Source organism: Botryllus schlosseri, chromosome 3 (genome assembly GCF_051294905.1).
Source record: "Botryllus schlosseri isolate E-star chromosome 3, Bs_hap1, whole genome shotgun sequence".
Taxonomy (NCBI): domain Eukaryota; kingdom Metazoa; phylum Chordata; class Ascidiacea; order Stolidobranchia; family Styelidae; genus Botryllus; species Botryllus schlosseri.
In genome coordinates, this window is record NC_137238.1 from 14,679,409 (window position 1) to 14,706,381 (window position 26,973).

A 26,973-nucleotide genomic window follows, 5' to 3' on the forward strand; every position below is an offset into this window, starting at 1 on the left:
GTTGAACTGCGTTGCCTACTTTTATATCGATATTGATGTCATGCGGCCCGCGGCCTCCAGGAATTTGGAAAAGTGGCCCGCGACCTATTTTGAGTTGGCGACCCCTGGTCTAAAGGATCGGTGCCTTATCAACCTTGAACCTCACCGCGCGTCACTGACTCACGAACATTATATTGATTGTCATGATTGTCCAACAACAACAACAAAAACAACAACAAAAGCATATGTTGCCGATAAAATCGCTCGAGTGTACTTGAATCTGCACAATCATCGCAATGGAATCGGAGTATGATGTTGATTTTTTTACATTTTAAGGTAATCAAGTTTTTGTGAATTTTCATTTTAGTTCTATTGCATATTGGCCATATCTTGGCCATCAATGTGACTCCGATCAATAAACCATCAGAGTAATATCGCCGAATGAACATGTTGAGACATGAAGGTTTGTTTTATTTTATTGTTGAAGCTTTAGCTGGACGTAAGCTACAACAAATTAAAACAACTACCAACCAGGGCATGGTATGGTATGGTATGGTATGGAAGTAGGGTATGGTATGGAACGAAATTTCGGTATGGAATATGGAAGAGTGCTAGTATGGTATGGTATGGAAATTTCACAAGTATGGTATGGAACGTGTTTTCCATACTTCCATACTTTTTCCATACTTTGACAGTTTTGCCAGAACCATGACAATAATCCTACTTTCGATTTGTCAAATTGATTGCATACCTCAGAAAATCGCTCACTGTCTGTTCATTGTTCATATCTCAAATTGTGATTCATGACTCACCCTTCCCGGTCGACATCTATTTGAAGACAACAAAGTTTCGTGACGCACATATGAATGAAAATAATATTAATAATAATTATTCAGATTTAAATATAAAAATGAATGATATTCGACCGCTATCGCGTAACAAGTGCATTTCGCTTATCGTAACTCCCACTACGTAAATAACCAATGTAGTTTTAAAATCGTAGACTCTGAGAATGTAGAAGTTACATGAATATTTTTATCAATTTGTTGAACTTGGAAATAATTTTCTGCGCTTGGGGAGGATGATCATCACGCAATATCTATTTGACATAACCATCATTGTGATTCAAAAATATGTAGCTCGTCTTGGAGCGACGTTACCATATGCCAGCCTACAACACGCATTGTAACTTCATGAAATCTTGTTATTTCTGATATAATGGACAGAGGACACCTTGATATGGCTAATATAGTTAACGAGTGTGACCCACAGATTGGCGGAGAAAATAGACATTTGATTAGCTCTCGTAAAATGATTGTAGTGGTGTAAAATTATATTTAAAGATATATTCTAATGCAGGTGTCTCCAACCGGTGGAGAATACCCCAATTGTGGGGAATTTAGGGCCTTCTGGTTGGGAATAGACTCACTTGGAAAACATATTCTTTACAGTGTACATTATTAACTTCGTTTACTAAACGTCTGTATGAAATGCCGATCGTATATATCTCTAAAAATTCTTCGCTCATTTGCAATTCAGCAATTCGTATTATCACTGCCTCCAATCAGCGAGAATCGAGTGGACAGCGGCACGCGATCTCCCTCGTATAAGTTGTTATTCATTCGTATGCGAAATGGTGTGATTGAAATCACCTGATTCGTTAAAATACAAGTTTATATGTATATGAATATGTACTCACGGGAGATCGTGGAATCGCTAATTGATAGCATAGCCGGACTTGTTACTGATGAAATGAGATATTTCTTACTGCTCAAGTTATAGTAGCGTGCGACAGTGGATGTTATGGGGGCTTATATCTACCATACGCATAAAAGTTCGTCAACACCAGAAAGTTTATCTGACCCATGCAATATATTCGGCATTTACACATGTAAATTGATGCTACCTTGGCACATTTGAAAAAATCTCAAACCCTTCCTATTTTATTGTCAGCTTACCCCACAACATTGCGTGTACGGTTACCAGTTCACTGCTCATTAATTTTATTGCGTGCTGTTTCATTTTGGGGGTCTTAACTTTCGCCAATAGCAAGTCTTTACAAAAAAAATTCAATTCTAAAGAGTATAAAGCTTGGGGGCCTATCTTATAATTTGACAATACCTTTGTGTTATGTAATTCTGTAGATGAGGTCACTGCTAGCAGTACATTACCACACTAGATTTACATGTCGTGAGATTCTGCTGTGATTTCCAAATGATCTCGCGTGTATAGGCCTATGTACGTTCTTACACCGTTGTCGACATATGATATAAAGAAACTGGGGATATCATTGTAGCATCGGGGCTGTTTAAATGGATAATCCCATCCAAAATAATTAGAATATATATACACTGGAACATTTCCACACGTCAAAAATAGAATATCCCTTGAGAGGTTGGTCAAGTTGCGAAAGTATGGAAAAAGTATCAAATATGGTATGGAAGAATGTTGCTATGGTATGGAAAATTGTCAAGTATGGTATGGAACGATTGGGCGGGTATGGAGTATGGAAGATTCTCATTCCATTCCATACCATACCATGCCCTGCTACCAACGCCTATTTGAAAAAAAACTAGTGGGCCTTGACCGAACTGAAACAGTCTTATCGAGTAAAATAGTTTTATTTAGGCGATTCACTAATGGTCCCGGAAGTTTCATAATTATATCCAAAGTACGTAGCGAACCACGTATTCCGCAATACAGCTACTTAATTTGGCAAATATTGGATCTATCTTTATGCAAAAGAACTGAAGTATTTCGCTCTTTTCTGGGCAAGACGGTCTAGAAGAGTGGTTCTCAAACTTTTTGACCTCGCGGACCGGTGAAACTGTCACAACAATTGTTCTGATGTTTCATGTTTCTGATTGATGCTCAAGCTGTAATGTTCATACTTTCTGCATTTTTGGGAATTGAGAAATTAAATTTAAATGTATCTGGCGGACCGGCAGGAACGTTGGCAGGGACTGGCCCCTGGCCGCTGACCAGCGCTTGCAACCACAGTTCTAGATGACCTTTTCCGAACATTGTACTTCCATAAACAATTTCATGTCAATATGGAAGCCCAGTCGCCGCTGATTTTTCCACAAATATGTTTAAGGAGATATTAAAATGCACCCAAACGACCCAGATGCCGATTCGCTCTGTTTCTTGCTGTACATTTATTATGGCATCCATGTGCCATCAACCAGAGAGAGAAAAAGCGGTCAAGCACGTGTGATATGGTCATTGGTCATGCGCAGTTAGGTTAGCCATGACGTCATACCAGTGTTGGGATCAAGTCACTACCTTCGAGTCACGAGTCATTTCGAGTCATTGCATATTTTGACTCGAGTCAAGTCAAGTCAATCGATTTTCGAAGGTGACTCGAGTCAAGTCAAGTCAATCGATTTTCGGAGGTGACTCGAGTCAAGTCGAGTCAAGTCACGAGTCAAGTCACAATTCAAGTCAAGTTGCGTTTTCGAAGTATGAAGCATGACTACGTCATTGCTTTTTTCTAGCTGTCTGAATTACAGATTGTGTGGTCATTGATTCTGAAGCGATGAACGAATACAGACTTAAATATACACGCAATAAGGCGCTGTATCGCCCACATATACGTAAAACTGTCAGGTAAAATAGAGAATAGAGAAACAAATTGATAAGATACAATACATTACCCATTTATATATATTGATATGATACAATTCGATTCTGCGCCAATGGTTGAGGAGTATATAAACTATATCTAATAAAATTTCCAGGGATATCTAGATATCCCTGTAAAATTTCAATAAAACAAGAGGTTTGATTAAGGTAAGAACAGAGAACAGAAATGGATATTTTGTTATTAAATGACTTCACTACTATAATTTACGACAACGTAAGTTGTAAGCTTCGATCACTTCCTTTGTGGTCAATTTATTTGTGGGAGAACAATGAAGGCTCAGTAAATCGATTGGTTGGTGTCACGGGTTCCAGCAGCGCTTCGCGAACAATCCGAAGATATGCAAGATACAGTGATTTTTGTCGACACCGATAACTTGATGACTTGAAATTGACTCGTGAATTTTGCTCCGAGTCACGAGTCAATCCACATTTTTGATACGTCGAGTCAAGTCAAGTCAAGTCATTTTGGCAAAGTGACTCGAGTCAAGTCAAGTCATACGAAAAAGGTGACTCGAGTCTGACTCGAGTCAAGTCATGACTCGAGTCATCCCAACACTGCGTCATACCTTACTGCTTTACAGGGAAGAATCATCACAATACATACAAAAACCCACGTAACATGCTTTATCAAGGTTTAGCTATGAGCTTTATAAGTCGCGTGAAGTTTTCGAGCACCTACAATTCAAAGTATATCAAACCCTATGTGAAATAGGCTAACTGTAATGCCGTGCAGATATGTAGTTTAGCGTACTTGTTATCGCATTGGCTTACTTCAAACTTTGTACTGATTGCAAAGGCACCATTATCACATGTTTGGCATCATGCAACAATACCATTGAGCTCTTTTACAAAGCTTTCGATCACATGTCTCGGCAGCCAAGTAGACCTATATGTTTGAACATTTCTTCTGCTGATATTGAAGATTTAGGGCAATAAAAAGGCTGTTGAATATCATTGTGAATAGACGACGTCATCTTTGTCAAAGTGTAATAAAATGCATGATTATAACCAATAAATCTTGAGAAGGGCATGCTATTGTTAAGAAGTGTACGATAAATTTTAATAGCAGGAAGAATTACAATGATTTGAACTATCGAAGGTGAGATTCCTTGAGTATCCCACTACCTATAACGGTCACAAGGATTATGTGTATCTGCCAAAAGTCGGAAATAATGACCGTGAGGTGTAATGCACTCGTAAGACGAAAATGGGAGTACTGAAAAGAGAATAATACGATTTCTTTAGTCTCAGTGAATTCAGCCAGATTCTTCATTCTGGTGTCACGAAATCTACATTACCGCTATAAAGTTATTTCCCGATATCGACTAGCATTTGGGAAACACGACTACCTGCAATTTAGTTACTTGTCAGTTTATTTCCTCTTCATGGTTTCTAATTTCAAGGGGGAAAGTGTTATATTTGCGAATTATCTCGCCGTCGTTTTAACGAGGCTATTTCAATGAAGTTAACTAATTTTCCGCTAATCAGTGTCATATACTTAGTGACATCTTTATCTTAACGCTATCACAGGCACGTTTCGAGATGTAAACACATGGAAAAAGCAACACTCTCCATTCAGGCTGGCCTGGAACACAAATTCTAGTCTTGTGACGACATTTGTCACAGTAAATACTATATTTCAGAAAAATGACTGAAGTTTCAATTTAGTGTGCAGAATTTTTTAAAGTCAACCGAACAGTTGAATCAGTTAATCCCATAAAGACCTGAAAATATATATTTTTGAACAACTCTAATGTGCGTGTATGGACCATGCACACCAGGTTAGATATATAAATGATATACAATGCGGTATCTGATAATGAAAATAACATAAACTTGAACTAACAGTTGTGATTGAAGTCTCGATGTGCCTATATGTTGTAAAAATATTTGTCTTGTTTCATATCGAGATAATTATCTGACGCCAGATTAATAAGTTGTTACTTTGCAAGATATTCCTGTCATCAGTCATGCCTGAGGCTATAGGTAAGATATTACCGATTTGTATTCATTTAGCATTACAGGGAATATTACTCGGTACGGTATCTGATAATGGACCTAATGGCAAACTTTAAATGTCAAAGATCATTGAAATCTTGCAGCACCTATGAACTGGAAAATTATTTGTTTCCTGTAAAATTATATACGGTAAATTGTTTTTCCGAGTTCGAGGCCACAGCAGCGCATCATGACTTCAAACTTGACACCGACGGGTGAGATATTTTCTGCCCATTCTCTATCTACTGAGCTAAAAGTTTTGAAGCTTCTTCCATGCGGTGTCTGCTAAGTTTGAAGACTGTCCAGTGATCAACAGGAGTCAAAGGACATGATATCGTTATCGAACCTGTTTTACGATATAGGTATACACAATTAAAATGCGAAACAGGAGCCCTTTTAACCTAATTACTGAAAACGGTATACTTCCTCTCTTTAATGTAATAGACGGCAACTTACAAAAAAGATGGTTATTTGCAAGCGTGATGACATTATTATAAGATGGGTAGATATAGTTTCGTGCACAATATATTTCGAAACAAAATAAAATACCTTAACTTTGTTACCCGGAATACGTTTCGGTTGTCTGCTTATTGGAAACATAAGCCCGAAGATGCCTTAAAATATTACAGTTCTTTTAAACAATCGAACATTCTAAACCGACCAAGCAGTGGTATTCAAAGAATATTTGTGACTTCTACTCGTGTAGACAGAGCAGTGAGCTCTGGGTAGAGGGGTCGCATACTTTTTGTAGTTTATCTTAGATAAGTACTTTTTTCAATAGCAAGCGGAGTTATGTGAGTTTTTCGATGATAATCATCGGATTATCCTTTATCGGTGGATAATACGAGAATTATCAACGAAAAAATCACACAACTCCGTATCTACTGGTCGGAATTTAGTCAAATTTGTTTTGCATCGTCTTTGAAGACAGCTCAACAATTTCATGGGGTTGGCAGAAAAATTTGAATTTTTTTTTTTTAATTTTCCCTGATAAATTAAAATTTTTATTTGGATCTGCGGAGACCTCTACCTGTTAGAATTTAACCAAATTCGGTGTGCAGCGTTTTTTAGGGTAACCTGACAATTCAATCAGTGAATGGCTGGAATCCGAAGAAAAAAACAGTTTTTTTGAACAGCCCTAGTGGCCATTGGTACTCGGTGCTCATGGTGTCCCCATGGAAATGTAATTTGGTAGTGCATCATATCAATTTGTTAAAAATTTCTAAGGTTTCGTATTCTATTCTTTTGTTAAGCAAATAATTATAGACAGAGGGTACACAGTTACTCACGTAGTTTAGCAATTCTACTCACGCGTGAGCTACGCTATACATTGCCTTTTCGCGTGTCTTTTCGATTTTATATTCGGTCCTCGATTTAGTATATAATATGGTGAATGCAATGACTTAATCATACCTCGTACATCGAAAAGACTTGATTTGAATTGCGACTTGACTCGTGACTTGACTTGACTTGACTCGAGTCAAAATTGGCAATGACTCGAAATGACTTGTGACTCGAAGGTAGTGGCTTGATCCCAACATCGCTGGTATACCAACTCGACGGTATCCAACGGCCGTTACTGATTCCGACGTTTCATAATTGCGAACATGTCTAGGATCACTTCTCTAAATTATTCATACTGTTAGAAATAACTATGAAAGACGAGTTATTTATATTAAAATCTTGAAATCTAGTAACACCATTTCCATGATTCAATTTTTAAGTTGAATAAATATGTCAAAATATACTGTTCTTTATGCTGATTTACGAAACTAGTTCGGACCCTCTCGCGATATTCCGAATTCACCTCATCGCATTCATAGACTTTCAGTGATCACTGACGATGAGTTAGCTGGAAAACGAAAGATTGATGCAGAATTGATTTAACAATAGGAATTTTGCTAATATACTGAGACAAAAGAAACTAAGCTTTTAACTAACTTCATGATTTTCCGGAAAGCTTTGTGGCCCATCTCAAATGCAATTGCGGCCCATATATGTTGAAAACCTATCAAGGACTGCTATATTTTTCAATGATCTGTAATCGTAATTTTGAAGAAAAAAACGTATGGGAAAATCGATATTTGTTGATATGACACTAAGCTACTGCGCTGATTGGAACTTTAATTTAGTTTAGATTTTGGTCACACACGGGTTAAATATTTATTCCCAGGGACCTGTGATTTTTACCTATAGTCCCGTCAGGTTTGAGCAAACGCAGCTGCGTCATCGAAGAATCGAGGGCGATGATGCAACACCGCTCATAAATATGTACCATACCTCAGGCGTCGATAAGACGGTTTTCGTTAGAAAATATTTATTTTACTGTTGGCCCATTCGGCACGTCAGTAACAGATAATTTGTTCAGTACGATCGGAACTAAAAATATCACAACATAACTGATATCAGTGCAGTTGTGGAATTTGCGAGTTGAGCATAAAAGAGCCGTGAAATAGTTTGTACGGATCTGTATACGTTCTTGATTCTACAACTAGCAGCCTAGTCAATATCTTGTAGGACGACAACGACAGTTTGAAAAACTAGTTTATGGAGTGCAGCGATTGTAAAGTAATTAGGAATCTTGTTAGGATTAAGCGGTTTTGTTGGTTTGCTTACATAAGAATGCAGTGCGGTATCAGGGTGAAATTTCAAAATGTGCGCCGATTGGTAAAACCGCGCGAACCAAACAACACTGATTTATTGCACGTCTTGTTATGGGCTTTTCCGATGACAAAGATACAAATTCTGTAATCCAAAAACTGATTCCATCAGCTACAAGAACAATGGTTTTCAATATTAGGTGGATTGCAGCTTTGATGCCCAATTGGCAATAACGGATGTTAAGCATAAATAACTTTAAAGTTTTGTTCGGTTCGTATGATATATATCTCTTGGGGACTAGCACCTTTAAACTTTGAAAGTATCAAAATTTTTAATTTTTATTTTTTGGTTGGAAATAACAACATGGTGCCTCTGTTCCTACGTCGTACCCTTATTTTAGTACTAAAAATTGCAAAACTCCAATTTTACTGGGCATACCGTTAGTTACTTCTTTTGCTGCGAAAATGTTCGATAATGTATTTCTCCATTGTCAAATTTCCTTATATTGCTTCACACTAAATTACAATTTCGTATGAAATATTTGTCATAAATGATTTATAGAAAGCTATCATCCAGGCATGAGTTTTTCTAATAGGTTTTAGACCTAGGTCAACCATGTTCCGAGTTATGCAGCCGCACAGCAACTTTTGAAAAAAAGCCGGTTTCGAAATTTCAAAATCAAATTTTTCCAAGATCAGTTGCAAATAATCTTTCAAATTTAGCAACAATAATTCGTGAGCCGGATCGTCGTGTCAGTCATTTTGATTGGAGCGCAAAATTTAGCAGTGGATTTTTTATATATAGTTAAGAATTAGAAATTCTACTTTACTTCAAAGATGTTGAGAATGTTGATTGAGAAATGCATCAATTCAGGCTGATTTGTTTAATCACCGAACAACTACCACGACGCAAGCTGCCCAGAGCCCCTTTATGACCGACATAAAAGACGATTTACTGATTGGATACGTTTTTCCTTTTTCTAATCACCTGTTATTTGTGCATGTGCAAATTATTGTCATGTGGATACAGTCGTCTTCCCAAATTGTCACGCAATATCATTTGTAAGCATCTATATTAAGTTGTTACTCACACTACGAATTGCGCGTTGATTTACATTCACATTCGCTTGCTCATATCTCATCGTGGGTCACACAATGGAACATAAATGAAAAGTGGGACGCAAACTGAAAAAGGTTGAGAAGCACTGTATTAAATGAACCAGTCTTTGCGTGACATGATGTTTTGTATGGTCGGTGAATAAAGCTATTTTTGATTAACAAATTGTGTAAATTCAAACAAAATATAGGTAGCAAAGGTTGCAAGAGGTCAGAAATTAACGTTGGGATTGTTTTTCTGAAGATTTTTGTTTACGAACGGCATTTGTTACAGTCCGCAGGGCTTATCATCATTTAAAGTGGACCATTGAATGAAAAATTTTGCTAACCCCTGTTTTAACCAGTTGATGATTGACCTTTTGTCACCTGCGACTCACTTTACAAATATTCAAAACTCGGCGACGCACCTAAAAAAATATGTGTTGTAAAAAATATTGTAATTATGTTTTTCTGTCAATAAAACATAATCTCCTTTCAATAATCATGATCCCTGTACATCAGGCTCGGTGCTAGGCTCGGTCTTGATTAGTTATCATGTTTACAATAATAATTGATGTAAAATGCAGCAGCCTTTTATTGACTGTGTGTAAAATTTACTACGTCGCTTGTGCTGGGCACATGTTCTGACTCAATATAACTATTTCCGTATGTGCTCTTCGGGCAGCTTTCATTGATACGTGACCAGCTGTCAAAATTCCATATATTTATCTTAACCGGCAGCAAACGCAACACAGATCGATGATGCTGCTCGAAATACGTGATTGATTGAAGATGTATATTCCAAAGATGATAATATATATGAAAGCCATACTGTTCAAATGAAATTACGATTCAAGTGATAAAAAGCAGACAGGCAGATACGAAATGGCGATCGAGATACTCACCCTTGCCGACCACCACTGTTTCAACGACTGACAATTTCAATCAACACTAATAAGAAATCGCAGCTCTCCAAATATATTATTGTGAATTGACCCAAAGCTTTTGTTGAAATTTGGTGAAATGAGATACTACCCCATTTACAGCCTAAATAGGTTGGAGTATACTCGAAAGTAGTTGACCTCCACACATATCGTGGATCATTCGAGAGATTATTGTCCTCTGCGTCATGAATCGCAAGTTCCTTTTCCTGGAGAATCTACTTCTGGTACTGTGCATAGAGAAGATACTGCTACGCGTCGCGTATGCCGGTGGTAAGCATTTGCTTCTATTACGAATTGTGATGGCATGAATATATGTTGAATGAATCGTGTTGATAACATGATTTCCGAATAGAAAGAGGCTCTGTTTTCTTCTTTGGGCTATCGAACAATGCTGGTAATGGCAGGTTGATCGCCGTAATTGTCACATGTGATGGCCTCTATATCGGAGTAGGCCTACTACTTCCTACTAGTGTTGCTCGATGCTTCGTCGAGAAAATTGAAAGCCTATCCACGTCATCTTTGGTCGTTGAAGATTGGTCTTGAAGATGCACCTTGCATATAGAAATACTTTGAACCTTCGATTGACTGATACATAGCCTAATCCCATGCAGTACGCAGCTTATATAGGCCTAGCACCGTTCTACTTGACCGTCCTCAAACGCGAATGCTTTCGACACCCGTCGTTTTCCATCCTTTCCATATACCTCAGTGGCCGAGAACCTTTTTCGCCCGAAGAGCCATATTGACCCTATATTTCCCATTTCAACTCCCAAAGAGCCATACATGTCAATGAACTCTTACGTCACAATTGAAAAATCGTGACGTCGTGGTAGCGCAAATTCGAAATACATAGGCTACGTGGGATTCGTCATTTTCACCGTATTTCCTCTGTAAAAACTCGTACTTATCATGCTGGTTGCCTTATATGAGTAATGAGTATACGAAACTTGATTTACATGGATATTTTGCAAGTTATACATTTTAAATTATATTGCACTTGGAGGGATATGATATTTTTCGAAGCTTAGGACAACCAACATTTAGATTTCCAACAGAAGTAGACACCAGTAAAAGTATTAATCTACTTTTTACACGCTTTTTACAGGTAATGCGTCTTTTGGTGGTGCTACATGGTTTTCCTGATGACTTTGTAGTCTGCTTGTTGATAATTGTTGAGGTTAAGCTTCATACAAAATTCGAGACTTCCGTCAGTGATACGAGATCGTAGGTTAGTCTTGATGCTATTCGTAAATGCGAGGCCCCATGATGACATACGCAGGTGGGTCCAAACATGGTCACCATAACAGCAGTATACATACCCACTGTAATGCATGATCCGTCCGTGATCCTCGATTTTGAACATTTTTAGTACCAAAATCACGTATCTTGCCAATTTATTGTTCGAAAATAAAGCGTGAGAGGGGAGGTGAGGCACGGCCGGACCATACCTTACCTGTGATAGCGCAATGAATCGTAAATATCATAGAATTTATAATAACTGATAATAATCGAATGTAATTGTCGCACTGATTCCGATTCGACTTTTCAATTCTCAAAATATTCTGCGGTAACATAACGTTGAGCCACACGCCTAAATTTTTATAGCGACTACAAAGCTACGTTATCAATCAAGAACGTGGATAGCTATGCCGTTGTTTGTAATTTCAATTTGTAATTGTGAACTTCCACGGCAGTTCATTTTTCGCCGCAGATCAGGAAGACAATATGTATTTGAAAACTGCGTTCTGCAATCCAAGACTTCATGGCAGGTACATCGAATTCGGGAATGATATTGGTCACTGGCACGATATCAACTTGAATTTGAGAATTTTGAAAAGGGGATCTGTGCCCCTAAGTCTGAGTACGCCACTGAATTTAACCTCTCAAAGACATGTTTAATTTGTCACAAGAATAATTATACAGGTCGTGATGAAGATTTATTAACAAGTTGCTGCAATATTGATAAATTGAGCACAAAAATAAAAATTTCGCAAAGAGCCATATCTTATGCCCAAAAGAGCCATATATGGCTCGCGAGCCATAGGTTCCCGACCACTGATATACCTTGTCATACTTCATTTATACCTCAATACTATTTTTTCGTGATATCCTGATTTGAACCGGATAGATTCGCCTCATCATCGAAGATATTTCATTTTATTCAGGCGGTCGACATCGTTACGGTAATACTAATAAGTACCAAGGATACCATGCATCTATGACTACTGCTACAACAACAACAACCACCCATACTGCTAACGTTAATTGCTCACCGATGAAGGTATGCTATAATTTTCTTAACAGTCCTTAGTGAAAACATAATGCACATTGTTATTACAATTCATTCTAGTGTTTTTCACATTTTCTTTTAAACATCCCTCGAACCGAACCTTGGTGCACTCCCACGCCAATTTTAAACGAATACTAATATCAAATAGGCCCTTTGTGGATATAATATGGATTATATTACATGTAATCATTTTCTGGGATAGTTTGAATTACATGCTTTGGGATTCAATTCCAGCGAATAGACGACGTGACTTCCAATCAACATACTCGATGTTCACGAGCTCATTATATCTAGTCCCTCAACGTTTGCAAGAGAACGCAACTTCTCTAATATACGGGGATACAAATGAAATTCGACCCCACAGAGTTTGACACGAATCACGAAAAGGAAAAGTAGTCTTTTACAATATCATTCAAATTGAGTTTCTAATGATGGCGAGTATTTGAATCCAAAAATGGATTATTTTCGATCGCATAATATACTTGAATTTCCAAGAAACGCAAATAATAATGCTCCGAAATGGTGTCGTTGGAGTTCCCCAATAAAAGTCATATGACATTCTATTTACAGGAAATTGTTCTACAAATCAGCCGGCCAAATGAATTTATCATCCCGCATCAAGAATTCTATTTCCCCACTCCTGTGGTGCAGCTAGTAAGCAGGCCGAGCGGAATTCTGCTTCCACATCATGTTATGCACCCTTCACCTACCCGGCACGTAGGGCATAGTCACGAACATCAACGTGTCTTACTCCCATATCGAATAATACACCCTGGCATCCTGTACCCCGGCGTCATCGTAACTAATAGACCACAGGGCATTCTGTTGCCATATCGCGTTGCCTACCCTCGCATTGCTGCCACCAGCATGTCACCAGCTATACTGAGACCGTACAGAGTCATATACAACCACGCCGTCCCTCCTTCCATGGCTGCGTATAATAGACAACCGGCCAGGCCACTGGCTTACAGACCATTTCAGCCCCCCGCCTCGCATGCGTATGTTTCGAATAACAAACAGCAAGGGATTTCGGTTCAATATCGTGTGGTCTATCGCCGCACCTCTCCACCACCCCTTGTGGCCGTCAACAGACCACAATACACACCTTCCGTGTATCGAGAAGCCAACCCTAGATTTGCGTATTGTCCACTAGTACCTGTAAATCGACCCTACAGAATTTCGGGGCCAAATCAAATGCTGCATCACCATTACACTCCACCTACTACAATGCCGACGATATGCCCGCAAAGTGTAGCGTCGTCGAGTGAACATGTCCATATTCATCCTCACACACATGCAACCAGAGCCACACCGACAATCACCAAAACAATAACTCCGCGACCTTACACGGCGTTCACCAGATATTTAGTACCTTACCCGACTGTAACACGCGCGCTCGTAGTTCTACCAACACGTGGCACCCGACCGATGATTTACCTACCAGCTCCAGCTCCTCAGCGACAGACCGGATTATCAAGATCAACCGTCGTCTCATTACTACTGTTACGTGAGTTAAAGCGGCGCGTGACGCGGCAAAGATTCGAATAACACATTTTAGTGTACTCGCAATATAGTCACCAGAATTATGCTACAATCACAAATGACCCTTCGGTCCTATTTTGTACGTTTAGGGTTTTCTGGATTGCAAATTAGAAAAGATCATAAGCAGTAGGCCCTATACATCGCCGAATGTAGTTTTTTGGGTGGATGTGCCAGATATATAAGTTGAGCGAGATAAAAACTGATGCTACATAGCGACTATATATTACTCAAAAATATATGTGAATTCTCACTTAATTTCGCGTCTTCGAGATTTGGATTTTACCAACGATTGACCGATACATGTCTTCGACGCATTTTCCATGCTACATCTCCAATTTCTTTTTCGTCACCCTTTTTAAGCATGTCACACATTGACTTCGGACCCGCTTGCGAATAGCTACTTCTACTTGCATTTAACTTAGCATATACGGCATTGCTACAGCTTATACTGTGCAAAATCACAAGTGGATAATACATTTTTTCATCATACCTCTGAGAATGATTCAGTTTTGACTCAAAGTGACTCAAATATTTTGTTTGTATTAATTGGATGGTGAAGTTAAATGGGCACTGCGCTTTAAAAATGTTGTGGTCTCAAATTGAAGCACATATAGAAATATTTTCTTGGCCACCGTATTTGAGCTACAATTAAATGAATTTTGGATAAGCCAAGTTCCACTCGTTTCTTAACCCGTTGCGAAATTTATAGCGCGATATATTCACCGTCGCACTTTCTCGACGCGATGAGACAGTCATGCAGAGAACGGTCTTTAGATGGTAGTCAGTTCATACTATGATGAAATTATGTCTCACATACCACGGCGGTTTAGCTACGTTAGGTTGTAGGCGTAGGGTGCCGGCGCTCAACGGACGATGTTCCGCCAGGAAGATTTGTGTCTGAAGCTTATCTTGACTACTAATATTTGTAAGTTGACTGATACTGAGATGCCATTACAATAATATGTATATTGATGCGAAGCTATTCATACAGCTAGGGTTGCATTTAAAACAAAAGTCAATTTAAAACAAACATATTTCAAACACGGCTCTTGTTTAAAACATGTTTTTTTATTAATTTTGTTTTTTCAAGCCGTTACGTCACGAATATGCCACTGCGGCGTCATAGTGGATTGACATTCACAATTGAAAATACAGGGTAAATATAGCTCCTTTGACAAAATAGGCTTCCAACCCCAGTCATATTCGGATCAAAAATATCTTTAACCAGGACTACATCGTCATGCAGCAATTTTACGGTCGGCGGTCGTCATCCAGAACATTCATTCCATATTAGTGATCTGTATATCTACGTACTATAGCTGTTACACAACTTGAAAAAAATTTAGATTGGCCTTTGTTTAAAACACTGATTAAAACATATTTTAAACAAAGTGTCCTAAACAACCATTGTTTTAAATGCAAACCGACATACAGCTATGATTTTCAAGTTGTAAAGTTCGTTCTCTGCGTGACTGCCTAGTGCCTAATCACGGCGAGCAAGTGCGACGGTGAAGATATGCAATGCAGTAACCCATCTATTATTTACGAACAGAGGTGGTCAGTAACGAAGTACTTCTACTTTTTGGAAGTACTCAAGTAGTATCATACTTTGAGTTCTAATTAAGTTCAGTTCTTTTGTCTGCAGAACATATATTGAAGCATCAACGCAACTGTAGTAATGCCTTTATTCTCCGAAAATAAAGTTACACTAAATATAAATTTTACGATCCACAATATTTGTTATTAACGTATACTAATCGCGCAAAGTGCTGAAACCGTATCCGATACAACTTCTCCGTATTGCTCTTCGCCTAAACTTGGGGCCTTATCATATGGGGTAGGGCGCCATGACATGATGTTCTCTAAAACGTAGTCTTCTAGTATACAAAAGCTTCCCAGGTAGCACGCCTACTTAGGTACCACAGGGTATCACAAGGTGAGATGAATTGTGGTAACCAGGCGGGGAAACCAATCGGTACCCGTACCATTTTGGCCCCACATTACAGAGGTATTTTATGGGGAACCATGTGGGTAACCCACTAAACTGGTAGCGAAGATAATATTACGACCCCGGTCCGTGTAGCAGTGGCAGTAGCAGTGGCGGCGTAAGTGGGTCGAGAATTCGACGTAGGCATGTGCTAAGGCGATATTAAGTAAAGCCTACACGCCATTTAACTTCAACATTTTATACTGTACAGTACATACCTGCCATCACTACTCACTCGAACCAATATATACGGCAATCTGAGTATATAATAACTTTTACGATGGGTGAGTGATGCCGTCATCACTGTTTAAGTGTGATCGTTGAGTTATATTTTCAACTGAACAAGACACACACAATGTACAATGCGATAAGACACAAAGCGATGTAGTAAACAGATAGGAGGATGCCGACCGACGCGCAGTTGCCGTCTTTTAGACTGACATCTACCTCGGCTTAGAGTGCCCGCCGTCACAGTTACTCTCGATGTTGATCATTTTCGAGGCCACGGCCCTTGCTAGCGATTTCCATAACTTGCGAAGAGGAGCCCGGACAAACCTCCGACGGGAGTCGAACCGAGGCCGCCCGATTCTTAGGCGCTTATCGTCACCAGTACCCGAATTCAATTCATATGGAGATGGAATTCAATTTGGAAATGTCCCAGCGACCATCATCGCAAATGAATAAATCGGAAACCGATTATAATATGACTTTACTATATAGAAGAACATACCTTGCTGTAGGAAAATATAAAAGAAGCATCTATTTAGGAAAAATACTCGGTCACATTTGGGAGCCGTATGGAAAATCGACACGTCTTCATTGACGGAAATCAAAAGTTCCAATTATTTGATCACATAAATTTTACGAGTAAAATTAATCCTGAATTAAAAATAGTAGATACATATAACGGATGAAGGTAATGGGATCTACGCTGGAAAATTATAACGCACGCTGTGAGGAATTGAGTACTCTAGCAACGGAAATTTAAGTTCACTTCAGTGTGACAAACGGTCAATTTTAAATAGTTCAAATCACATTGACGAAGTAAAGCATGGTAGGGGTTTTAATGTTCAATGTTCGAGCAACCAACATGGATCGCATAATAGCTAGAAAACTTTACTACATACGGAACCACCTTTATTATTCGATGAAATAAACCAAATAACATTGATAGAAAATAAGGTTGGTTCCTGTGTGGGTGATATATGGGAAATCTAAGCTCCTCTATAAGTGGATTTCTCATGTTTCAAGATGATTTGATTACAAAAGCTCAACAAGTAAAACTCCCCCGAGTTCAAATTGATAGGTACAATGAGAAGAGACTTCTTGCAATCTACCTGGGATTGGTAGGGTATAACCACGCATCTTCATGGATGGAGATCCCGCTTGGTTTCGATGTGGGTAACATGTTACTAACCCATTCCGTTTATCCATCCCACCTAACCACTTAAATTCCACCTGGATACCAAGTGGGCGTGCTAGCTGGGTTAGTATCGAATTTTCATATCAATACTATAATTTGCATCCCATGATGCGAAGAATGCTTATTCTGTCGAAAATTGATGTCTCATGGGATGCATCAACACGAATCAAGCTCTCTGCATGTTCCGCATAGCTCAATTTGCAGCTTTTGACAGTCCATGCGAACGAATTAGGATTGCTTTCAAAACTACTTACTTACTTGAGTAGATTTAAAGTCAGTAAATTCTACTTCTACTTCAAGTAGTTTCAGGTTGCTTATGGAAGAAGTACTTCTACTCGTACTTGAGTAGATTTTTTTCGTCGCTACTTCTACTTCTACTTGAGTAGCTTTCTTGACTACTCTGACCAGCTCTGTTTACGAAATACGTCTACTTGAGCAGCATTAAGGACCGCTTGATTTCTTTAGTACACCCTAAACTATTTGACTAGATAGCATCAGCGGGAAGGTATTCAGTCAGATATCTCATACGATTCTACATTCAGAACGGATCCTTGCCGCCCGAAATCAGCAATCAACAAATCAATCGGACGGCGAAGATGGTAACTTTTAGTAATGAATTGATAGTCAAATATAGAATACTTTTTGATTAATTCAAGCATCCTCCGTACATATGCATACATATAACATGTTTCACACCGATTTTGTCATCTAACGGGAAACTCAAATTACACTCAAGCAACTGTAAATACATTATCCACGTCATTGTATGTCATTGATAAAGTTTATTTCCTGACAATCCTGGATATCCACCTTTCCTAAAATTTCTAGCAATATCGATTCATGCGTATTGTCGTAGTAGGATATAAACGTCTTTCTCCATATTGTGTCATCGCATGATTTTCCTCCGTCAATTAAATTTTGGAACATTTTCCCAAAAATAATAGACGAAATAGAAAATAATTTTTAGTACATTCACAACAATTACATTAATTTTCTTCGCATTGCATTTTCAATAGAGATCGTTTGCGGTACAAGGCATGCTACTGGAACATCCCGACCAAACATGATTCAATAGTTAATGTACTAAATTTGTAATAAAATATATTAGAAATCAATGCTGAAAGATAAATTGCGAGAAAATTGGATTTCGTCATCGAAATCTAACCGCCGTCATTTTGTGGAGCCATTGTGACTTTAAGACAATGAGTTTAAATGGCGATTTTTCCTTGCTCAAAAGTTTATAGGATATTTTGGAGTAAATTAATCAAGCTTGTTCTATATCGGAAATGCTTGCTTAATTGATCTATTTTCTTAGTCTGATCTGCTTCAGCTTACGGGTAGATAGACCACACCGACAAACAACAGATATCATAACCAAATTTTTAGTTTTATTGAAGCCTTGATTCTGTTCGCGACAATTTTGCCTTGCTTGACCTGATTTAGGGTATGATAAAACTATGTATTCCCAATTTCGGGTGGCGAGATAGCGCAGTGGTATAATCCGCGGCTGCAACACCAATGGGTGCGGGTTCGAGTCCGACCGAGGTCGACTTCCGAATTCCGATACCTAAGTGTTGGAGGTTTACCTAGGCTCCTCCTCGCCCCCTCATCCGCGTCAGCGGTGTCTTACGAAAAGCCTAGAGGTGGGCCGTGCTATAAGTAGGCAGTTACGGAAAAATAAGAAGAATATCGGCCTGGTGTAAATGACCATAGTAGTCGACAAACACCATGAATACCCCAAAACAAACAAACAATTCCCAATTTCAATCTCAACAATGTTACATGCTTTCTTACAAAAGTTTGCTCGAAATATTCAGCTTTCAGCTGATTCTCTGTTTTGAGCTTGACCCTCAATCACACAACATCTAGAACAGGGGTGTCAAACATACGGCCCGCGAAGCAATTCTAAGTATATAAAAAAAATGTCTGTGTTATCCAGCACATTGCCAACAAATGTTGAAATCTTATAGTAAGAAATACTTCCCACAAGGCAGCTCATGTCAGGATCATATATAGGCCACATTATTATCATCATTCTAAAGCGGTGTTATATAGTCACGATCAGGAACAAATTGGTGACACTGACATCCAATTCCGTGACACTGAGTTCGTATTTATAAGGAAAAAGGAACCAAAAAGTATAGTTATTTGCAGAAGCGAAAAAGCCAAAACGAAACTGTTATATGCAGGTCACATGGATAATATAATAGCAACAAAAAATTACAATTAAAATACATTTCCTCGCACGGCTGTAGCTCTTGTGACTCAAAAGGTCCAAGATAGACATAGAAACCCTAATCGCGATTTAATATTAAAGGTTCAAATTCTAATGTCCGCATTCCAAGTTAAATCTGTTGTATTCCTCAAAACGTATACGCAGAGTAAAGCCTGGAATAGACGATCCGTAAACGCGTCCGTATCTTTCTCTCCTTATTTCTCTTCTCAAACGGATGCGTGCGAGAGAGAAGAGGGACGAGGAAAAAATGAGGAGCAGAAAGAGCAAAAGTGTGAGAACCCGCACGCGTTCGCTTCCATGCGTATTTTCCATCCGTTCAGCTAGCAGATCTGTCTCTGTAGTGATCGTACATCGCACTTTCTGAGGTTGCAGTGATTAACCATGCGATTTTATGCTATTTTCAGTTGTAAAACAAAATGAATAATATAGAAGACGAGAATCTGATTGCCGCTGTGTATAGAGCTGTACAATCACACCAATCCAGACTACTATAACAAGGTAGCCAGGAACACAATTTGGCGTGATATTGTTCTGTGATATGGACTTGAAGATATGTAAAGTATGTGAAGTCTTTGCATGCTCGGCATAGTACACATCAACATTCAGAATCCAACGGGGGAAGACGTAAAAGCAGCCAGAACACCTAAAAGTTTAACATTTTTCTTCCTAAGGCTTCATATTTTAACCACTTTTTTGAAACGGGGCATACTTCGAAACCATCATCATCATCATCATTGGTTTTTTAGCAATTTTATCAGTTCAATACACCACAAAAAATGAACCCTCAAGCTCAAACACCAAAGCGACAATAATCTCAGGATCGATAAACATTTGTGAATATTACCAACAGTCCCAACTGTCCGGTGTGCAGGTGATGATCACGTGAAAGTCACGGCTGAGCGCATGTTGTTTACTACCCTTGCGATGACGCAATCCCACTATCTCACCAATCCCACTAAACGCATGCGCTCCGTACGGATCGTCTATTCCAGGCTTTAACGCCATACTGTTTTAGCGGTTAATAATTGAATTCAGCCGACCAATCTTAGAATTTATCCAAGATTCCGTTGGTTGCGAATAAAGGTGTTGCTAGAATATATCTCTCCGATCCGCAATGGAATGTAATATACTATTATATATATAGGACTGATAATAAAGTATTCAAGGAATATGCAAGTTTGTGGATTTTGCGGTAGTATGGTCTGACCCGCGAGCGATTTGAAGGTTTGAATCCGGCCCGCGACTCCAGTTGTATTTGACACCCCTGATCTAGAACGAAATATACTACATGTAGGTAGTCAGCGAATGATGCTTATTCGATCAATCAATGAACTTGATATAAAGAATACATCGTTGTCTATTAGGGTGGAGTGAAAAATGAAAATTTTTGAATTTCAAAAAAGGGTCTTGATATGTGGTGCCAAATAGCAAATAAATAAATTCTATCATAATTTTGGGTTGCTACGCCGTCTAGTGGTCGTGCAATTTCACCGAACGAGCCGAAAATAGCTGATTTCGCCATATCTTGATAATCATACACTAGAAAGTCAAGTTTAGGCTTAAAAGATGCAGAAGCAACATGTTTCTATCTCACTTCTATAGAACTTACTCTTAAAAATGAACAGGGAAAAAGTTATAAGCAAATTACTGATTTTATAGGTAAAATTAAGCACTGAAGCAGTGTGTAGGATGTCAAAAGCGTGTAGTGATTGATCTTATGACTGAGAAACATACCCTAACAATTTGAACTACTTGTCAATACTTGCTCAAACAAATGATACCCCCTCCAAGTATAAATAGGGCTTGGACATCCAATGATGACTGCTAAAACTGTATTTTAAACGTCGTCTATCGGTATAGCGGCCTCGCGATATTGTTAAGTTCATACCAATGACTGTCATTAGATTTCTTACCAACATGCTGTAGTAGGGTTTGTATCATATTTATCACAAAACTCCTGAATGAAAACACAAAAATTGGAAATCCACATTCAAAACACAAACATCAATTCTATACTGGAAACAGAAAATTTTTGTAGCAGTATCACATGAGTATCATTGTGCACAAACATTAAAATCATGTTTAGTATTGAAAGATTTCATCTGCTTTCAAGACTTCAGTTTTTGTCTGATGAGGCCATCTCTACGCTCAAATTCTGAAACCTGGGCAGATGCTTCAGTGACCACTTTTACAAGTCTTTCCACTGCCTGGTTGTGGTAAGGATGACTGAGCCTTAATGGTGATGATCTTTGGTTTTCCACCTCGTCATCTGACAAGGTCTTGATTGCAGGTGGCTGTTCAATATCTTCGAGGTTTAAGGTGACAATTTGGTGTGGACAGATTTAGCTTCGATGTTGATAACTGAAATTTGGAAGAAACTGATGCTGGTGTCAATGTTGCCGTTTCTAGGTTTGGTGCCATTTATATATCCTCCTTCAAAGTCATAATTGGAATTTGGTATGGTGTGGTTGATCTGCGCATAGCTGTAATCTTGTTAACTGCAAATCTTCGGACATTTTCCTCCTCGTCACCGAAGCATTCCCAGAAAAACATTTTCCGGGTGTTCAAAATAAGCATTTTTTTGTAGCAAAGATGGTGCAAGGAAGTGAATTCAGGTATCAGTCAGCTTTGTGACACGGAAAACTATATTGTGGAGATTTTTAGCACCATCATCAAAGAAATTGTGCATTTTTATTTCAAACCATGACGGAAAATAGACCTCCGTGCAGAATTTAGCAGGACAGTTCAGATTTATCGATGGATGATTCTGAACACATAGTGGGCTACCTCAAAATTTGGCAAGCGAGGGTCAACCATATTGAATGAACGATCGGCCCAGACCCAAAATATTGCGGATCTGGTTCCAATTGACGACTTTGAAGGGGGATATATAAATGAAACCAAACCCAAAATCAGCAACATTGACACCAGCAACAGATTCTTCCACATTCCAGGTATCAACATCAAGGCATAATCTTTCCACCAAATTGTCAACTTAAACCTCAAAGATATTGAACAGCCGCCTGTATCACAAACAAGACCTTGTCTGATCACGAGCTAGAAAACCTCAGTAATCCTTGGCACAACCAGGCAGTGAAAAGGCATGTAAAAGTGGTGACATAAGTATCTGCTCAATCGTTCAAGATTTAAACGTAGAGGTGGCCTCAATAGACAAAAACTGAAGTCTTGAAAGCAGATGAAATCTTTCAATACCAAACATGATTTTAATGTTTGTGCACTCTGATACTCATGTGATACTGCTACAAAAATTTTCTGTTTCCAGTATAGAGTTGATGTTTGTATTTTGAATGTGGATTTCCAATTTTCGTGTTTTCATTCAGGAGCTTTGTGATAAATATGATACAAACCCTACAACAGCATGTTGGTAAGAAATCTCATGACAGCCGCTGTTATAAACTTAACGATATTGCGAGGCCGCACTACCGATAGACGCCGTTTTCAATACAGTTTTAGCAGTCACTATTCGATACCCAAGCCCAATTTATACTTGGAGGGGGTTTCATTTGTTGGAGCAAGTTTTGAAAAGTAGTTCTAATTGATAGTGTATGTTGCTCAGTCATAAAATCTATCACTACACACTTTTGACATCCTACTCACTGCTTCAGTGCTCAATTTTACCTATAAAATCAGTAATTTGCAAGTAACTTTTTTTCTGTTCATTTCAAGAGTAAGTTCTATGAAAGTGAGATAGAAACATGTTGCTTTAGCATCTTTTAAGCCCAAAACTGACTTTCTAGTGTAAGTGATTATCAAGATATGGCAAAATCAGCTATTTTCGGCTCGTTCGGTGAAATTGCCAGACCACTAGAGCAGAGGTCTCAAACTCAAATGTGCTTGCGGGCCAGTTTTCCCGTTTTGACGACGCCACGGGCCGCAGCACTTATAGGGTAGGGTTGCCATAGGTCCGGAATTTCCCGGACATGTCCGGAATTTCACTGAAAAAGCTGCGTCCGGGAGGAATTTCTAAAATATGCCCAAATGTCCGGAATTTTGAAGGCTTGCAATTTTTCGTATATCAACATGAACAATATTATTTTCAAATAGCAGCTATTCAAAATTTTTCTTCGCGCTGCGCGCGAGGTAATGCTACGTATATTGATATTAGTATGGGCACCAGGCACCGCCATCGTAAAAATACAATCAAAATTAAATATAAATAGCCATCATTTACTGAAATAAGTGTAATTGTATTCGCAATTATAAGCTAACGGTATATTCCTAGAGTTGGTTAGGCTGATTGGATGCTTCAGTCACAGACAGCATAATTTTCCAAATCTTCGTGTCGTTTGCCTTTATTTGGGGATCGCGATGACGTTGGACGCAATCAGCTTCCTAGGCCGTGAATAACTTTGGGCAAGCTGATTTTGTTTAGTAATCAGCTTTTCAAGTTTTAAGCAGGGTCAAGGAATATTTTCAAGTTGGAAATGAGGTCGCGACCATAAAAGGTTGGAAATCACCGGTTGCGCAACCTGCTGGTGAATTTATAGTAGCCTAATATATAGAAGAATCAATATTACTGACAAAATTTATTCATAAAATGTAACAACCAGGTGCATATAGTAAGTGCTCAAGAAGTTACATCGATTACCCTATCGTGGGGTCAAGATCAGTGCTTTTCTGGGTGGTAGGTGACTGAAAAAATGTTGTTTCGGACTTGATTAAAACAAAATCAATCAATCAATCGTTGGGTTATAATTTTCATCTGAACAAGTTACTCACAAGTCACAATGTACAATGCGATAAGACACAATGCGATGTCACGAACAGATAGGAGGATGTCGAACGACACGCATCAGTAGCGATCCTATACTCTAACATCCACCTCGGCCTAGATTGCCCCATGTCAGTCACAGTTCTTTTCAATGTTGATCTTTTTTGATGCCGCGGTTGGTCTTTCCATTCCTTGTGAGCGCTTTCTTTCTTCGGGTCTTTTTTCTGGACTTTTTTTTGTCGCTGTAAGAGCGGCGACAGCGGGGAAGAGGAGCTCAGATGAACCTCCGATGGGAATCGAACCCGTTCCACCGGCCTAGTAGGCGCTTATCGTTACCACTACGCTATCTCTCCCGCCACAAACCCAGACAGCAGCACTGACCTGCCAATACCCTATAGCAGGGCTGTCAAACACAACCCGGGTAAGCCAGACACGGCTCGCCAGACGATTTCATCCGGCCAGTGAAGAAATCTATGCAGGCACTAGCAAATATAGCAATTACAAGAGCTCACAATACAGATGGCTCAATGGCTATGTTCCACTCCATTCCTACTGTAACAATATACATTACAGTGGATTGGAAATACTTTGCTACTGTGACGTCATATCAACGGACATTGTGTTATACATCATTTTAATCCGCTAGTGGGCGCTAAAGAATGTCCGGAATTTGCTTCACAAAAATATGGTAACATTATTATAGGGGTATTCTATATCTTTCCAAGTTGGCCTTATTTGCCGGGAATGAATTGTCCTATTCAAAGTGAGCCGATCCGGCAGACTGACAGTAAACACACATCGTCAAAATGTGATTTACTCTTGTATTAATTTAGGCCTGGCACGAAAAGAATCATCACATTTACATCTATTTGAATAGAATTGTTGTTGTACTTGATATGTATTAATTATAAGATATATACACCATATGGGCGGACAAATGTATGATGAAATCATAAAAGCTATCGGGTTATAATTTTGCAGCTACTATGAATATTTTGAATTTAGCAGATTGATAGGCTAATAGAGACTGATCTGATATCAAAACATTTTTAGGTTAAGCATTGTAATTGAAATCCAGGATTCGGGTGTACTTCTGATATGTAGGCTGTTAATCTCATTGTCAAATTTCTTCAAATACAGGAGCAGAAAAAAATATAAATATAATATAAATATATTAATGAATGTGTCTTAGTGATTGAAATGTCGAAACGCCGAACGGCCCATTGTTGTTACATCGTTGGAGCGTACCACTATGGTACTCGGTATCTTGAAGTGGCCTTAATAACACGGTTTAGCGACCAAAGATGTAACTAACAGATTACCAATGGTTGCCATAACTACTTGCTTAGTTCTCGTTGGTGACTTGAAAATGACTCGACTTGACTCGATTAAAAACTGTGTATGTAAGATTGACTTGTAGCTCGGAACATTGTGAGTTGGTTACATCTCTGCCGGTCACTCTTGTCGTCATTTAGTATTCATGATCTTTCGACACCATAACGTCATTTTAAATCATATCGCTATTCCTTATTGTAAACTTCCAGAGCTACCTACTGTCAGCAATGAATACTTTCCTCCTGCGCTTTTGTATAGGACGCCGTTCATGCGAATCGCATGCCCTAAATTCTGCATCGTCTCATGCGGTTAACCCTGCACTGGATCATATAGGAGAATATAGTATACAAGTAAGACTACGCGTACTTACGACAACGTTCACGACAAAAACGTTAATATTTTACTAGTATTTTCATTAGTGTCAAAAGGTAATAAGATTCGTGATTTGAATCTATAAGGGTAGCGATAGCAAAGCGTATTACTGGATATGAAATTTCCGTATGTATCTATATATAGTAGGCCTATACGCGATATATGCCCATACTCATAAAGATTATTCTTAGAATGCGGTTTGTGGGGAGACTGGTCAGCGTGCAACTTTACCAATGCTAGAATTCGGACTCGAGTATGCAATGGAAAGCAAGAGGCACAGTCGGCGGGATGTACTTCCAGTGAGTATAGAATTAGGTGGTTGACTTGGAAGTTAAATCGAAAATTTCCTATAGCTCGTTATGTACACACAGGTCGATCTTTCTATTAATATTATCAATATTGTTATTGATCAAAACAAAAGAAAACGTAGTGACACTTCTCACAGTAAAGCCTTTTCTGTCACAACAACATATTACATATTACGTATTACAACCTGTACTTAACTACTGACAAAAGAATGCATATATAAAGACGACACAAATATCGCGACAGAATGGTATATAGAGCAGTGGTTCGCAAACTGGGAGGCACGCCCCCCTTTGAGGCGTGAAAGCATCTGTAGGGGTGCGAAGCCGCGATAAACTAAAATTATTTTCCGCACCCCGTGCGATTTACCTCAAAGTCTAGGTATTGCTCGATGTATAGTCTGCATTTAATGCATGGGAATTTTCTCATCATCAGCATAACCCTCCATGCAATCAAACTATGCGTTGGGATCGCTAGCATTCGCTACAT

The 26,973-nt window shown here is 38.8% G+C and overlaps 1 long non-coding RNA gene across 1 annotated transcript; it reads left to right on the forward strand.

Moving 5' to 3' along the window:
- Window positions 1-12,821: 12,821 nt before the first annotated feature.
- On the forward strand, window positions 12,822-26,481 carry LOC145435294 (uncharacterized). The gene is made up of 3 exons (XR_013913792.1): window positions 12,822-14,058; window positions 18,046-18,102; window positions 26,370-26,481. It is a non-coding gene; the product is annotated as an uncharacterized LOC145435294 (long non-coding RNA).
- Window positions 26,482-26,973: the final 492 nt, after the last annotated feature.